General features: G+C 40.0%; 1 protein-coding gene across 6 annotated transcripts in view; it reads right to left on the reverse strand.

Moving 5' to 3' along the window:
• Positions 1-18,103, reverse strand: part of PEAK1 (pseudopodium enriched atypical kinase 1) — a 309,528-nt gene that overhangs the window by 47,098 nt on the left and 244,327 nt on the right. The window lies entirely within an intron of this gene.

The raw sequence follows: 18,103 nt of genomic DNA on the forward strand, positions 1-18,103 counted from the left end.
AGTATTTATTTTATTCCACACTAAAGTATTTATGAAACTATTTAGTAAAGGATTAGGAATAAAGCTGAGATTTAAATAAGGAAGTTAAACAATTATATTCTGTAAACTGAGGCCAGGAAGCCTTTTTGCCAGGAGGACACTGATGCATCAACCTTTGCCTGTATGCATGCAGTAGGCAAGGCAAATGGAAAAGAAAGGTCTGTACTCTAGCTAATCTTGTCTACTAACATGAATCTGAAGTGAGCCACTGGCCACAAACCAGAGGATGGTCATCCATAATGCTTTTTGTTTCTCCAATCTTGTTTCTCTGCTGCTTGCTCATTCGCTTATAGCTAGCTCTTCTAGTCTTCCCCACATCCTAGCCTATCCGAACTGTCAACTCTGTTGCTATAAAGTACAAGGGGATGGAATGGTTATTAAATGCTGGTGGAGAAAACTGTCCTAGTTAGAAAATCTCATTGGGCTGGTCAATGAAACAAATTAAAAATCAGGCACATTTAATAGTTTTTGGTTCTACTAAAAGTATTCCTAGACTGTCACACACTCCCCAGCTTTTCTTCCTGTTTTTTCTTTTTAATGGGCAAAGAGAAAGAAGGAAAGGACACATCTTATACCCTGTTATATGTTATTTCTGGAATTTCAAATGGCAGTGAGTCATGGTGACATTTACAAGTTTCTTTAAAAGAGGTACTTGGTTTGATCATGTGTCATCAGAACATATACCACCTATGGACTTGCAGGACTAGAGATGAAGGAAGAGCACTTTCTTGTCAATCTTTCATTATGGAAATTATGCATGTGCAGGAAAATAAGCCTTTAAGTCTACTGGATAAAGTGTGTATTGGTCACTCAGTCATGTCTGACTCTTTGCAACCTCATGGACTGCAGCTCTCCAGGCTCCTCTGTTCAGTGATCTTCCTGGCAAGAATTCTGGAGTGGGTTGCCATTTCCTTTTCCAGGGAAGTCTGCTGGATATACAACTTCAAAAGTACTCTTCCAAAGCTGGCAGACATAGAGGTCTCTCTATCCTGCGAGTAAGCAATGAGTGGGAGGTACCATTATGGGATCTGGCTCCTGGAGATGGGGTGAGGTGGGAAGACTTTGGTTCACTAGCAGTCAACAGGAGGGTGCATGTAAAGAGGAGCTAAATGGTAAAGCATGCTGCCTCTTATTAACCTACTGGGCTGCCGTAGGTTATCAACCCAAAACAAAGCCAGCATGGAGCATACTATGGAGAGTCATAAAATCAAGATGGCAAGGGGGTTCTACTTCCATACATCAGTGAAGAAAAGCAAAGTGACACTTCTGAGTCATTCTCAGATGTCACTTGGTGGTGGTGGTTTAGTCGCTAAGTCGTGTCCGACTCTTGTGACCCCATGGACTGTATAGCCTGTCAGGCTCCTCTATCCATGGGATTCTCCAGGAAAGAAAACTGGAGTGGGTTGCCATTTCCTTTTCCAGATGTCACTTAGTATCAAGACTGTAGGTCACTGAGTAGTTATCAACACACTTCAGGACGGGGAAAATGATATTCTCTGGGCAACAGTTAATATAAGCCATTTCTAATTTCAAAGTGATAAAATGATTAAAATATATCATCCCCCTTTGACAGGAAAAACATTAAACCTCCAGACACTGTCTTCTTACTCTAGAGTCAACTTGAGAGCTTTCTAGAAAGGTGTTTTTAGGTTCCTAATCTCTGCAGCCTTGCTTTTTCCTTTTTTTCTTTCCCCAATCTCTTTTCCATTTGTCAAGAATGACTGGTGAAGCCCAGTTAAAAAGCCACGACTCCACCCTTGCTTGTCTATTTTCCTCCCGGGGAATGGGCTATTTCTATTAAGCCTATTGTAAAAACTACAAGAGTTACTGCTATTAAACCATGAGGAATTCCCTGGGCCTGTTTCCACATACATGAAACATGGCTCTGTACTCAAAAAGGGTTCTCAAAACACAATACAGATGCTAAAAAGCAAGAAATATTAAAGACTCACCCACTGTACTCACTCATACAACTCCCCATTAAAGGAAATTCTACAGGGCCTTCTTCAGTCTGTTAATCATGTTCTGAAGCTCTGATGAACCATAGCTCCCACTGAGTTCTGGAGGACTACAAGTTGGGCAAGATATAAGAGGCTCGAATTCTGCACCTTAATATAATCCATTGCACTTTGACCTTTACCTTAGGGGTTTGGTCTGGGAAATGAGCCAAATTACCTTCGGGAAGCTCAGCAAAGTGAACGCTAGTTTTATTAACTCTTTGAGAACCTGAGCAGCACAACCTATATTCTACACAAAGGTCAGTTTTCACAAGCACATTTTAAATAAGTGCACTGGTATATTAAATCACCAATTAAATCAACTGTCAACTATAAAGAATTGTGCAAGGAGCTGGTGAAAGTTAAATCCATAGATTTACAAATGGATGCTAAGACATTTAATCTACATCTACAGTGACAGCAGTGTCTAAAAGGGAGAATTTAAAAATGCATCAATGATATGTCATGCCTTGATGCTTGACGAAAATGGTAAAAGAGAGAAAAAAAGGGAAAGGGAGAGTTTTCAGAGTTCAAGCTTAGATGTGATAACATGCTGTGACTAAAAAATGAAAAAGAATCAAGAACAGCATTAGAGGAGGTGATTCAGTCACTATGTGTGCGCACATGTGCTAACTCACTTCATTTGTGTTTGACTCTTTACGACTCTATGGACTGTACCCGCCAGGCTCCTCTATCCATGGGATTTTCCAGGCAAGAATCCTGGAGTCAGTCACTATGTATAAATGGGCAAATTGTTCAGCAAGAAAAAAGGAAGTAAAATTTTATACTTAATTTATCTTAGGCATATTAATGTTATAAGGGAATATAATTTTTGACCATTGATTTTTTTAAAATGTTTCATATTTAGATATAAAATCAGGAAACCCTTGAAAATAGTAATATGATGCTTTTCAAATACAGGTTTTTTTCTCCTAACAAAGTGGTTCACCACTGACATTTCACTGGGAAATGTTCAATGTAATGGAGAAAATACCAGAACAGGAATCGGAGAACCCAGGTTCTGTTTCCCTATTACTTTGATCTTCTGTGTAAACTAGATGCTAATATCAGGAGGGAGATAAAGAAAAAAATGAAAATTTCCCCCATTTCATCCATGAGATAGATGGTAAAAAAATTCTTTAAAATGAAATTATAAGAAATCTACTAGGATTTCTAATAGAGTATATCTTAGTATGTCTTGAAAGTAGCAAATAATGATGAAGGTAACTAGATTTTTTTCAGGATAAGTACAAGTTGATATTCATTATTATAAAACAGAAATATTAACTGATCAATGGCCCAGAGAGGAAGTTAAGGCTTTTCTATTCCTGCTATTTAAATTCCTGTTGAAAATCCCTAGTTCTCTAATGCAACAGAGGGTGTCTGCAATAACTGTGGTGTTGACATCTAGATCCTTGATCACCAGGCTGGGTCAAACCCTGACTCTGCCTGCTCTTTTACTGGACCCTCAGCATTTGTTTCGCTTTCAGGATGGAAGATAACACACATTTCCTTGTACCTCAAACTCTGACCAACTTTTCAATAATGACTAGTTTTCAACTGAGATTTGGTAATGTCTGGATATAGTGACTTTGTTTATTTAACTTATATGCAGAATACATCATGCGAAATGCTGGGCTGGATGACTCACAAGCTGGAATCAAGATTGCCAGAAGAAATATCAACAATTTCAGACATGCAGATGATAAAGAGTCTCTTGATGAGGGTGAAAGATGAGAGTGAAAAAATTGGCTTAAAACTCAACATGCTGACTAAGATCATGGCATCCAGTCCCAATATTTTATTGCAAATAGATGGGGAAAAAGTAGAAGCAGTGACAGATTTTATTTTCTTGGGCTCCAAAATTACTGCAGCCATGAAATTAAAAGATGCTTGCTCCTTGGAAGAAAAGCTATGACAAGCCTAGATAGTGTATTAGAAGGCAGAGACATCACTTTGCCGACAAAGATCCATCTAGTCAAAGCTATGGTTTTTCCAGTAGTCATGTATGGATGTGAGAGTTGGACTGTGAAGAAGGCTGAGCGCCGAAGAATTGATGCTTTTGAACTGTGGTGTTGGAGAAGACTCTTGAGAGTCCCTTGGACTGCAAGGAGATCCAACCAGTCCATTCTGAAGGAGATCAGTCCTGGGATTTCTTTGGAAGGACTGATGTTAAAGCTGAAACTCCAGTACTTTGGCCACCTCATGTGAAGAGTTGACTCATTGGAAAAGACTCTGATGCTGGGAGGGACTGAAGGCAGGAGGAGAAGGGGACGACAGAGGATGAGATGGCTAGATAGCATCACTGACTCAGTGGACATGAATTTGAGCAAACTCTGGGAGATAGTGAAGGACAGGGAAGCCTGGTGTGCTGCAGTCCATGGGGTTGTAGAATCTGACAGGACTGAGCTCCTGAACAGCAATAACAATGTCTGACCTGACACTTAAAAAAATCATGTTGCAATCTCCACAAAGACACATCTCACTTTCTGAAAGTGGAGGATGAACTTAAAGTGTTCAAAGGAAATGGTAACATTGTTACAGATTTGTCTGTAATACAAATGAATCCCTTGGTAAGGGATTCATCAGTCTGCAATATTCATACATAATTCAAAGCTGCAGAAGCAATCTCCTGCGGGAAGCTCACTTGGCTTACCCAGGTGGTAGGATTAATCATTACACCATCAGATGAAATAATCCTTTTTTTTTTTTTCCCGGCAAGTTTGTTCAAGACAGATTTTTGTAGAAATTCTGTTAATGTCTGAATATACTTTTTAAAAAGGCAAATCAAATGGCACATTAGAACAGATTAAAGGCCTTTATGTATCCAAGTATTTCCACAATTTCGGTTCAACTTTATCTTCAAATTCAACCACCTTCATTCAGCTTCAGAAGGGACAGTAAATGAAATCAGACTTCTGTAGAGACCATCTGCCTTTTGGGGCAAATGGTATCCTCAATTCCCATTTGCCAGCTCTCTTCAGTAGCTGTATCTGTCTTTAGTTGCCCAAGACAGCCAATAAGGAAATGTGTGATTTTTACTACCTCTTTTTACTCCTAAAAATCAGATCAAAGCACATCAGAAACAGCATTTTGTAGTTTTATTACTGGTTTCCAAAGCTGCTTATTTCTGGAGTTGCTAGGGATGATGGACCTTTGCAGAAATGGGATGTGAATCGACATGAGGAGGAAAGTTCAAAGTTATTGAATCCCATACTCTTTACCTATTGAAAGGGGGGCGGATTCCATTTCTTCCTGTCTTTCTACCTCTAGGACCCCCCACCAATATGACATTTCTCAATCTTATCTTAGTTTTCAGGTCATCAACTTGATTTTGCTACACTTCCCAATTACTGGCATTCTCAGGTAGAAAAGTGTTGTATCCATTGATCACTATCTTAGTGTCTCCAATTTTCCACTAAGCCTTCTGTAGTCTTTAACTGAAAAACTTCAAACTTCTTATCTTGAACTGAGATTAACCTTTAACTGAGATCTGATGAATTCTTGCTAATATGTCCAACCTAGTCTGGTCAGACGAAGGTAACTCCTGGTGTGCATAAAGTGGCTAGGTCTTGGGATGGGGAAGATTGGCAGCCATGTGCAAGGCCTTAAATAGACTCTAATTTCCAGACACTGCACAGTTTCACCTTTTTTTTCCTTTAACAAATGTGAATAGCAAATTAAAAGTGTCTTCAAGGCACCAGACTGTAAGACAGCAAAGTAGATAAGAACGTAGGCCACAGTACATCACTGTCACCTTCATAATAGTAAGAAAAATTACAGTTTTAAAATCCTATGAAATACAAAGTCAGAATGGCACCTGTACAAATTAACAGAAAAGATAAATTAATCTCAGAAAAGCATAATAAAATAGGGCTGCCTTTCTCAACAACAGAGGTGTGGTAGGAGCTTTGCAGCATCACCATTTGGCCCTAGCTCACTTCTAAAGAAGAGGATTGGATATTGATGTTTGTTTCCTGGGGAGGCAAAGTGTTAGAAGAAAATATCCACAGGCCCCTCAACAGGACTAACCTAAGGAGGATATGGAACAGTCATCTTTGGGTCCTGGACTTTTTCCACATGCTCAGAAGCACTGGAGAAGCAAGTCACTGTACACTTTCCCAATTTCCTCTTATCTCCCTCAACTGCCCATTTGCCCTTTGAGTCAGAGGAGTGAGATGATTATGTACCCTACACTCTCCAGAACACAGCTGGCTCACTAGCAGGATGCATGTCGGGAGGGAAAGGGAACTAGCACTTCTCAGGCCATACTCCAATGCTACACAGCACAAGCTGCACACTTTTTGGTTTAACTCACAGGAACACCTCAAGAGGTAAAAGTGATTATTTCTCACTTTACACATGGGGAAACTGAGATTAAAAAAAGTGAAATGAACTGTCTTGGGATGGGGTAGAGAGTTGGACATGACTTAGCAACTTAACAACACCACCAAAATGGTTATGTGTGCACTCAGGTGACAGAGTCAGGATCTGAATTCAATACTATGCAACTCTAACGTGTTCTTGCTACCACACTGGTACTAGTAGGTAAGCCTGGTGCACTGTGAAGACTCAACAATAAATGCTTGATTATGAAGAGATAAAAGGGTTTTGAAGAGAAAGAAGCTATCATTGAAATGTGGGGTGTTAATGATTACAGCTGCGTTCTTTTGAAACATTCTAAACAAAGTTATTATTTACATAGCAAAAAGATTTTTTTAAATGGGAGCTGTTCTAGTGTGTGAAAGACTGTGTTTATAGATATTTGGCTTCCTAATATTAACCCCTACCACTAATGTCTACACCTGCTGACTGCTAGATACTGTGGGCTTAAAATATGTATCTCCTACAGTAATCCTTTGAGTAAGAGTTGTTATTCCCAAAACAGTGAATGATAAGAGCAGCCAAAACTTACACTGTACTTACTATGATCCTATCTAAGCCATGTTTCTCAAAGTGGCACTGCTGATATTCTGTCCAAATAGTTCTTTGTAGTGGAGGGCTGTCCTGTGCATAGTAGGGTCAAACTAACATCTCTTACCCTCTCTCTATCCCGTAGGTATTGGAGTCACTCTCTGCTTCCCCAGTTGTGACAACCAAATAGTCTCCACATATTGCCAAATGTACTCCGGGGATATAAAAATCCCTTCCCTTGCCCTCCTTTCTAACACTTAACATCAATCCTTTTAAGTCATACAGGTGATTATTTCTGTTTTACAAATGAAAAAATATTAAGCCAAGAGTGATTTAGTTATCTGCCTCAGGTAACACAGCTAGCACCTGGTGGAGCTGAGGTTCAAACCTGACACTTCAGCTCTAGTCTGTGCTCTAAACAAATTCTGCCTCTCAGTTTACGGATGAGGAAACTAAGAAGCAGAGCTCAAGTAACTTGTCCCAGATCCAGATGACAGAGCTAATAAGTGGTGAAAAATGGAAGTGAAAATCGCTCAGTTGTGTCTGACTCTTGACCCCATGGACTGTAGCCTGCCAGGCTCCTCTGTCTATGGGGATTTTCCAGGCAAGAACACTGGGTTACCCTTTCCTTCCCCAGGGGATCTTTGCGACCCAGGGATGGAACCCACATCTCCAGTGGGTTCTTTACCACTGAGCCACCAGGGAATAAGTGGTGAAAGCAGGATTCAAATCCAGGTCTGAGTAACTTCAAAGCCTATGTTCTAACATACTATGCCGATTGTTATTAACATGCCTAAGAACTGCTTATTAAAGATGTAGATTTTCGGCCCCCCACGAGTTGGATTGTGAAGAAGGCTGAGCGCTGAAGAATTGATGCTTTTGAACTATGGTGTTGGAGAAGACTCTTGAGAGTCCCTTGGACTGCAAGGAGATCCAACCAGTCCATTCTGAAGGAGATCAGCCCTGGGATTTCTTTGGAGGGAATGATGCTGAAGCTGAAACTCCAGTACTTTGGCCACCTCATGTGAAGAGTTGACTCATTGGAAAAGACCCTGATGCTGGGAGGGATTGGGGGCAGGAGGAGAAGGGGACGACAGAGGATGAGATGGCTGGATGGCATCACTGACTCAATGGACGTGAGTCTGAGTGAACTCCGGGAGTTGGTGATAGATAGGGAGGCCTGGCGTGCTGCAGTTCATGGGGTTGCAAAGAGTCAGACACGACTGAGCGACTGAACTGAACTGAACTGAACTACAAGGGACCGATTTTACAGCCCTGGGGTTTGACCCAGAAATGTGCATTTATACAAACACCCCACATGATTCTGAGCAGTTGGTCCTAGGGCCACAATTTGAGAAGCTGTTTTTCACTGCCTCCCTCTCTGCAGAGAGGATCAGGAAATTAAGTATAAAGGGAGTAAAATGTAAGAAGTGAGGAGGAAAATTTTTAGTAAAGGAGCATCATTGCTCAGAAGTGATATGGCTGAACAGGGGAAATAAAATAATTTAAGTAGTCACAGGTGAGAGATTCATAACAGGCTATTAAAAAAGGGAGGGAGTGCTTTGGGACCAATCCTTATCTTTTGAGGTTTATTCTTAGAGTACAATTATACAAACTTGCAACATGTTAGGAAATGAGGATATGGCCTAGTATGACATTTCTGATTTTTATTAGAAGGCCTGGTTGGCTGAAGACCACTCTGAAAACAGGAAATGGCATCTGTGACACCAGCAGTAAGTCAAGTCTCCCAACATGCAGCACTATTTCAGTTCTTCACATTAACAGAGGTAAAAACAAAAACAAAAACAGAGGTCAGAGGTGAACACAAAAGCCAGGCCCCTTTGGCTGAAAAAGCTGCTGCAAGACAGACCACAGCACCTGTACTTTCTATTCACCCTGCAGGGGACTCTTCTTAAAACCTCTCTTTCATTCTGCTATTCCTCTGTTCTACACCAGCCATAGGTCCTGTGGTCAGGTGTTGCGGTCAGGTCCAGACCACCTGTAGGACTTCAAAGCCCTTCACTATGAGGTTGCAACATATGTTTTCATCTTTATTTCAAACTTTCTGAGACCCAATCCTTCAACTTCAGACAATGTATTGACATCGTACATTGGACACACCATATTCTTTATCTCTGTGTACCTGCTTTCCCCTCTTAGAGCTGCCTCCCTTCTTCTTTCCATCTATTCCAAACTCAGCCAGTCATTGAGACTATTCAAATCTCAATTACCCATGATGTCTTATTGTCCATGAGGACCCTTCCTTCCATGAACACCCATGGCAGATGTTATAAACTGCTTGTATCTCCTCCAAATTCATATGTGGAAACCCTAAACCTTGGTGTGGCTGCAGTTGGAGATGAGGGCCTCTACGGAAATAATTAATATTAAATGAGGTCATAAGGATAGGGCACCCTAACCCTGTTAGAGAGGCTTTGTGTCCTTTTAAGAAGAGGCACCAGAGAGTTTAGTTTCTCTCTCTGTACCTATTAAGGAGGAAAGGGAGGATACAGTGAGAAAGTAGTCATCAAGTCAGAAAGAGAGCCCTCACCAGAAACCAAATCGGCTAGAACCTTAATCTTGGACTCCTGGCCTCCAGAACTGTGAGAAAATAAATCTTTGCTGTTTAAGTTAACTGTCTGTGGGGTGTTGTTATGGAGCCCAAGCTAAGGCAGCAAGGACTGAGGATCCCAGAAAGCACTCAGTAAATGGGTGTTGAATAAACCCAATCAGCTGGGGTCTGGGCAGCAAGGCACCAGAGAATGGCACCAGGATCTGTATCCACACGGCTCCCAGAAAAATTTCTGCCAGTATCACTATGGAGGACAGGACTGGGACAGGTTCCAGTGAGGAGCATCCAAAGGGAAGGGGTTCCTCTCCACAGTGTGGAAGGCAGAGGAACAGGGTATCTTCCCTGGTGAAGAATGGAGCTTCTCCATGTACCAGCAGCACGAAAAGGCCAGTGGCTGACTCCTGATGCTGTTTCACTCCATGATAACTAGGAGTTGCTGTGGGGAGCTGATCAGTGTGCTCCACTACCATCACTTTGCTTTTTTTCAGGCAAGTCCTTCATCCTGCTACTAACAAATCACCATTATAAAGGCACCATATGAGGATAAACTGCTTGTCCTGGAATTAAACCTTTAAATATCACCTGATGACTCTAATCAATAGTCGACTGCAGTTATATTAAGTAATCACTGACTGAAAACTGGCCTAGAGGTCTGAATAAAGGCCGAAATTAGAAACTCAGATTTAATTTCAGCTCTGCCACCGGTGCTAGTCTGTCCCTGTCTCCCATTATTCATCTATAAAATGGGTGTAGTGACATTTACAGGAGTGTATATTAACTGGGAAATTCACATGAAGTGCTCTGAAGAGAGTGAACAACTGTGCCAATGCCGAGTACTTCAAGACTGCTTGAAGTCCGTGCAACAGTACACCTCACTGCGGCCCTCAGTGGTCACAGCATGCCTTCCTGCACTCAGGCTGACTTTATCAAGGACATGATAGACTCCAACAGACTCAATAATCACGCAAAGAGTGCAGCAAAAGGTACTCAGAGGCCAAAAATCTCTGAAGTCAGAGTCTGGCTCTGCCACCTTCTTGCAGAGTGGTCCTGGGACTATCAATGAGCCTCTCTGTTTTCAGTTTCCAATAACATAGGAAGAATGCACTGTCAGAGATACTGGGACAACTGAGATAACATGAATGAAAATTGAGAATTATATAATAAGATACTGGTATTTAACTTCAGATTCATTAGGTGAACAAGGAAACAAAGCTGACCTGACAAACAGGGGAATTCTCAGTTTGAGTCTTCACTTTGGACAACATTCATTATGAGACTAAAAACAAGTCAATTTAATTCTCTGGATTTTTAATCACCTCCCCAAAGGGAAAGGAACATAAAGCTCTCTGAAGACCACCCCACAACCATCCTGTATCATTCTTTGATTACAAAAAATGAGATATTCATCCATTTTCTCTAAAAGAGGATTATTGAAAAATTCAATAGTAAGGACTTCATGAACTCATTTAAACTTCAGGAACAATAGGTCAGCAAATGCAGATGTGATTTTTATAAATGCTGATAGTTCAGAAGTTTCTTTGGAGCAAAGAACATGATCAGGAGAACAAGCAATTACTTTCAGCTTCTGTCTCCAGTATTTTTTTCTTTATGAGAAATAGGAACTTGGTCTTCAAGGCCAGTTTGGTCCTAAGCAGGAAAAGATGACTTTGACAAGTTCTCTTAGCAAAGAGTAGAGATAATGGAAATTAAGACATAACTGGAACACACCTGAAACTAATACAATGTAAATCAACTATTCTTCAATTAAAAAAAGTGTTTTAAATTTTTTTTAAAGGAAGATTGCCATATCAAAAGAGAGAGAGAGAGACCTGGAGCATTAACATTTAAAAAAAAAAAAAAAATCAAGCTTCTAGCTGAACTTCCCAGAGAAGGACATCACATTGTATCATAATCTAGGAAGTATTTGAACTTCTCTGTCCATACTCCATGTGCATACACATATGTATATTAAGAAAGAGACTCAGACCCTGGTTACTTTAGTGAGCAGCAAATATGTCTAGCATTTGGCCAGAATGGCCAACAGGCCACCAGCATGCCTGATGACTACAGACAAATCAGATATTATAGTTTAGTCCAGGGGTCAGAAAATTTTGCTATGAGGGATCAAATAGTAAATAGTTTAGACTTTACAGTCCATGTGTGCCTTTTGCAACTATTCAACCCTGCTTTTGGAGAAGGAAATGGCAACCCACTCTAGTATTCTTGCCTAGAGAATTCCATGGACAAAGGAGCCTGGCAAGCTGCAGTTCATAGGGTTGCAAAGAGTTGGATATGACTGAGCAACTAACACACACACACACACACACACACACACACACACAACTCTGCTATTATGGTACGAAAGCAGCTGTAGATATGTAAAAAAATGAGTGTGGCTGTTTTTCAATCAAAGTTCATTTACAGAAACAGGTAGAAGGTTGGATGTGGCCCACAGTTCATAGTTTGCCAATTCCTGATCTATACCCCTGAACCTTGGAGTGGATTAGAGAGGCTCTAAGGATTGACTCCTGCATTACTGAGGAATATAGCTGAATTCTAAGGACTATAAGAAGGTCAAAAAGGTCTTGGAAGGGTATAAGAAGGTGTATATAGATGACTAGCATTTCTAGGAGAGCAAAGGTGTGCCAAACCTAATCTGCCTTTCCAAAATGGAAGCTGCTGCAGTTTGGACAGAATCCCAGCAATATGAGGCAGAGCTGGATTCCTGAACTGGTTCTGGGACTCCCAGAGAAACTGGACTTACATGGTATCCAAGAGTACATGATAGGGGTGTTTGCTAATTAGGAACATGATGTTCAGGGCTGGTGGAGCTAGAAAGGTTAATCAAAGTGTAATAGGGAAGAGTCAATTCTGACTCTTCTATGCTGGATTTGCAGCCCTGGGATTTCTTTGGAAGGAATGACGCTAAAGCTGAAACTCCAGTACTTTGGCCACCTCATGTGAAGAGTTGACTCATTGGAAAAGACTCTGATACTGGGAGGGATTGAAGGCAGGAGGAGAAGGGGATGACAGAGGATGAGATGGCTGGATGTTATCACTGACTCGATGGACGTGAGTTTGAGTGAACTCCGGGAGTTAGTGATGGACAGGGAGGCCTGGTGTGCTGTGATTCATGGGGTCGCAAAGAGTCGGACACGAACTGAACTGAACTGAACTCTGAACTGAACTGAACTGAACTGATGCTGAATTTGTTTCTTTGACTTTAACCCTTGTTTTTTTTTCTTTTTTATCACTTTTGTTATTATAATCATACATAATGGCCTGCTTCAGTGAACCCTGTTCCCTCTGTCTGACCCTTAAACTAAAGTGTCTTTTTTAGCTTACAGGGAGATCATTTGACCCTGGCTACCTGTAAATGACTGCAAGAAACTAATACATTCCCTGCTTAAGGTTTGCCATCCTAGGAGATATCTGCAAGAATCAAATGGTCTTTTTACTTTGTTTCCTTATCTCCCTCCATCTTTGATCCATAAAAGAACCTGGTATCCAGACCCCGACAAGATGGTTATTTTGAGGCATTAGTCTTCCATCTTCTCGGTCAGCCAACTTTCCAAATAAAGTTGTATTCCTTGCTTCAGCACCTCGTTTCTTGGATTCACTGGCCCAGCGTGCAACAAGCAGAGCAAGCTTGAGCTCAGTAACAAAAGTTCAAGAGGTCATTTCAGGGGGCAAATGATATCCTTAACTTCAGTTGAGAGTGTTATAGTTATTTTAGGCAAGTTACAGTTATTTTCTCAGTCACTGTTTGGTTTTCTAATTGATTAGAAAGAAAAATTTTAAGCTAATTTTTGTTTCTTTCATGGGCTGAGCAGCACAGTATGGACTCTTAGCAGCACAGACTCTTAGTTCCCCAACCAGGGATTGAACCTGTACTCTGTGCAGTAGGGGACTTTTCAGGTGGCACAGTGGTAAAGAATCTGCCTGCCAAGTAGGAGACGCAGGTTTGATCCCTGGGTCAGGAAGATCCCCTGGAGAAGGGAATGGCTACCCACTCCAGTATTCTTGCCTGGGGAATTCCATGGACAGAGGAGCTCAGTGGGCTACAGTCCATGGGGTCGTAGAGTTGGATGTGACTTAGCAACTAAACAACAGCAACAAACAACCCCTGCAGTGGAAGCACAGAGTCTTAACAACGGAACCACCAGGAAAGTCCCTTGAGCTAAATTTTTAAAAACATGTATGTGACTGGCAATAGATACTGTCTACCAATCATGGAATAAATAACAATTTCAGTCAATAATCAAGAACTTATCACCAGTTTATGGCAAAGACTACTAAAAGGGGATTCCTAGGGAGGAAGTAAATTGAATTCAGAAAGGAAGAATGAAATAAAGATGGAAAAGTTTTTTAAAGTGATAAACACGTGAATAAATCTAAAATAAAAAAAGATGATGTGATGCGATTGGGAGTGACTGAGGGTGGGGGAAGTTTTTTATGACTGAGTAGCCAGTGAAGAATTTTCTGAAGGACTGACATTTAAATTGAGAGCTGAATGACAAGGAACCAGCCATGCCAAGATCTGAAAGAAGCATACCACACAGAGTGAACAGCTGATAAAAAGGGAATTAGGCTTGGCATGTTTGAAGAACAGAAAGAAAACTCCTATTGGGAGAAGTTCATGAGCAATGTGGCGAATAAGAGACATGTTATACCAGTAGTTAGAGGTCAGATTATGTAGGGACTTCTTTCACTGTGTTGAAACAATGCTATTTGCATTTAAAAAATATTTACTAAGGAATATTACTCAGCCATAAAAAGGAATGCATTTGAGTCAGTACTAATGAGGTGGATGAACCTAGAGACTATTATACAGAGTGGAATAAGTCAGAAAGAGAAAGATAAATATCATATATTAATGCATATACATGGAATCTAGAAAGATGGTAATGATTAACCTATTTGCAGGGCAGCAATGGAGATGAAGACATAGGGAACAGACTTGTGCACACAGTGGGGAAGGAGAGGGTGGGACAACTAGAGAGAGTAGCACTGATACATATACGTTACTATATGTAAAACAGATAACAGTGGGAATTTGCTGTATGATGCAGGGAGCTCAAACTCTGTGCTCTGTGACAACCTGAATGGGTGAGATAGGGTGGGAGTCAGGAGGGAGGGGACGTATGTATACCTGTGACTGATTCATGTTGATATACAGAAACCAACATAATATTGTAAAGCAATTATCCTCTAATAAATATATTTTAAAAAAAGAAAAAAAAAAAGAACACATGGCTGTTCCAGAGAAATTAGATTAAAAGGGGCGAGAGATTAGGCAGGTAGATCAATTAAGAAAACACGTTAGTAGGCCAGGTGAGAGAAAATGGTGGCTTGGAGAAGGCGTGGTAGAAGCAGAGATGGAGAGAAGTAAATAGATTTGTGATATGTTTTGGAGGCTGAGTCAACAACACTTGGTGATATTTTGGATGTAGGGGATGAGGGGAAGAGAAGAATCAAAGATGACTCCTAGTTTTCTAATCTGGGCAACTAGATGGATGGTGGGACCGTTTAGCAAGGCAAGGCTTGGGGTAGAATAGATTTGTAGGGAAAAATCAAGAGTTCTGTTTTGGACACATTTCATTTGAGATGTCCAGTTGTTTAACTGGAGATATCAAATGGATAGCTGTAGGTTGGGAAAATCCCCTGGAGAAGGGAAAGGCTACCCACTGCAGTAATCTGGCCTGGAAAATTCCATGGACTGTAATAGTGCAGGAAGTTGCAAAGAGTCAGACACGACTGAGTGACTTTCACTTTCACATGAATCATAGGGGAAGCGATCAGAAATGGAGATATAAATGTAGGAGTCAAAAGAATATACATAATATTTAAAATCTTGATACAGATGATGTTTAGCTAGGGGTTAGCCGCTAAAGTTTAAGGAATTCTTTTGGCACATGGTTACAAGGAGAAAAAAAATCCTTTATCTTTTAGAGATACATATTGAAATACTTACAAATGAAATGATGCCTGGTATTTACTTCAAAATAATGGGGGGAACGGGATGAGGTCTGGGTGAAACAAGATTGGCCGTAAATTAGTAACTGTTGAAGTGTGGTTTTAGGGTAAGTGGTGGTTCATTTTATGAATCTATCTACCTTTGTATGTGTTTAGAATTTTCTTTCATAAAAAGTTTAAAATAAGGGGCATTCCCTAGCAGTTCTGGGACTGGTTAGGACTCATACGGTCACTGCCGAGGGCACGGGTTCAACTTTGGTTGGGAAACTAAGATCCCACAGTTTGTGCAGTATGGCCAAAGCAAGCAAGCAAGCAAGCAAGCAAGCAAGAAAGAAACCAAAAGGAACTATTTTATTTATGGTCTCCATTAAAAGTGGTAGAAGCAGAGATGGAGAGATTTAAATACATTTGGGATTAAAAGTGGTCCTCCATTAAAGGTGGTACTGAGGTAACTATTTCACAGTCAACATTTTAAACAAGACACTCAGAAAGAAAGCCAGAATAACCAGAGGCACATGAGGAAGAGGGTAAGTAAGATTAATCAGGTAGACAGAGGTCACATATACAGGGCCTTCAGTGTGGGGATATGACCGGGCTTACATTTAAGAAAGAGCACTTGGCTATTTATTCTAAGAACAGAATGCTGGATAAAAACATTTAGCAAAAATTATCTTAAATTCTGATATCCTAAGCATAATTTGTAAAGAAGTCAACTGATATTGCTAGGTATTGTATACTTTACAGATACCTATTTGGTCCTCGTGATGTCTCTTTAAGGTAGGTATTATCATCACTATGGTACATGCTGGGGAACTTCAGCTCAGAGAGGTGAAGTCAAAAGTCACGCAATTACAAGTGGCACAATTCGAATTCAAATCTTTGTCTGACTTCAGTGATTCATTTTTCTCACTACACAATATTATGGACATGCTATGGACACCAAAGGGTTGCAGAGATGGTAGGTAAGCTAGTGCTTCTAAAAACTATAATGGAGAAATTCCTACCTGGTCACAGACCTGACTAACCACTAAATTAATTTCTTTTGATCCAGACTAGCTGGATAGAAATGATGACTATGGATACATTCTTGAGCCAAAATTTGACTGGTATTGCTGTCACCAATGTCTTCTACTTCCGATTCATCTTTAATACTACTGCCAGAAGAGTTTTTAGATCACACTACTTTCCCCCTTGAAAGCTGTTTCTGCTACAAAATCTATAACATAAAGGCCAAACATTTCAATGTAGTATGCAAGGCTCTTCACAGTCTTTCTTGGCAGTTCTCAAACTTTTGGTTCTCTTAAAAGTTATTGAGAACTGTAAGGGCTCTTTGTTTATGTGGATTATAGCTACTGACATTTATTTTATTAGAAATTAAAACTGAAAAATTTTTAAAATGATTAATTCATTTAAAAACAGTAAACCTTTAAATATTAACCAAAATAATATTTTTTTCCAAACCTCTTTAATATTATGGCTTTATAGAAGACCACTGAATTCTCATATATGCCTCTGCATTCAATCTGCTCTGATATGTTGCTCTGGTTGAAGTATATGAAAAATATCTGGTCACATCCATGTATATAGGTGGCAAGGGAGTATTAATAGTCATCTAGATAATCTTGGATATTCTTCTTTGGTACTATACCAGACTTTGGTTAAATGGTAGTTTCTTAAAAGTTACTTGCAATGCGGAATCTCAAACCATATCAGTGAACTTTTTGTACTCAGTTACATTAAATTCATTGGTTTAACTTGCAGTTTCAATGGATCTTTTACTCATGCATAATTCTGTAACATCCTAAATGGGATCATTTGGAAGTAATTGGTTCACTGAGTTATGTGGATCTTCCAAATGTTGACACATTTCATTATATAATTAAAAAAATCTTTTTTGCTAATGCCACCAGCAATCTCATCAGAAAAAAATGCTTAAGTATTATGAGGCTGTCATGGTAGCAGATACAAGTTTTCAAAAATCCTTATTTTTGTGTGAAAGCATGAATTTTATCATGGATGAGAAATACTGTCAGTTGTTTTCCTTGAAGTAATAGGTTCACTATGCTCATTCTTAAGAAAATATCTGCCAAACACCCAATTCTGAATAACCACAACTGGTCTGCCACTTGTTCTTTTAAGATGGCCCATAAAAAAGAGGCTAGTTCAGCTTTGTAATTCAAATTTTGAAACTCCAACTATTTAGCAAATGGTTTTCCTTGAGACGACCATACTCTGGTATGCAGCACAAGTACTTTCTGTGTACTTTTCATTTTATCACACAGAATTTTTTAACAGATACATACTCAAGGGTTGAGATTTAATATGATGTGCTACTTCATCAAGGACATTCTTCAGTAAAACTGATGTTTGTTTTTCTAAAACTACTGGTAGCATATGGTGCCATGGTTTTGATTTGCACAGGTGTAAGTAGTTTTACCCATTATTGTTTTTGCATCTTCGGTGCAAATGTCAACATACTGAAAAAGACAAATAATGCCTTGGTATTATTGTGAAAATGGTGGCTCTTTCATGGTCACTATTTGACCTTGCGCACATCTGAAGGACCACTGCTTGATTCATTACTCTTTTCCAGTCACCTGTCCTG

The sequence above is a fragment of the Bubalus kerabau genome, chromosome 19 (genome assembly GCF_029407905.1).
Source record: "Bubalus kerabau isolate K-KA32 ecotype Philippines breed swamp buffalo chromosome 19, PCC_UOA_SB_1v2, whole genome shotgun sequence".
NCBI lineage: Eukaryota > Metazoa > Chordata > Mammalia > Artiodactyla > Bovidae > Bubalus > Bubalus kerabau.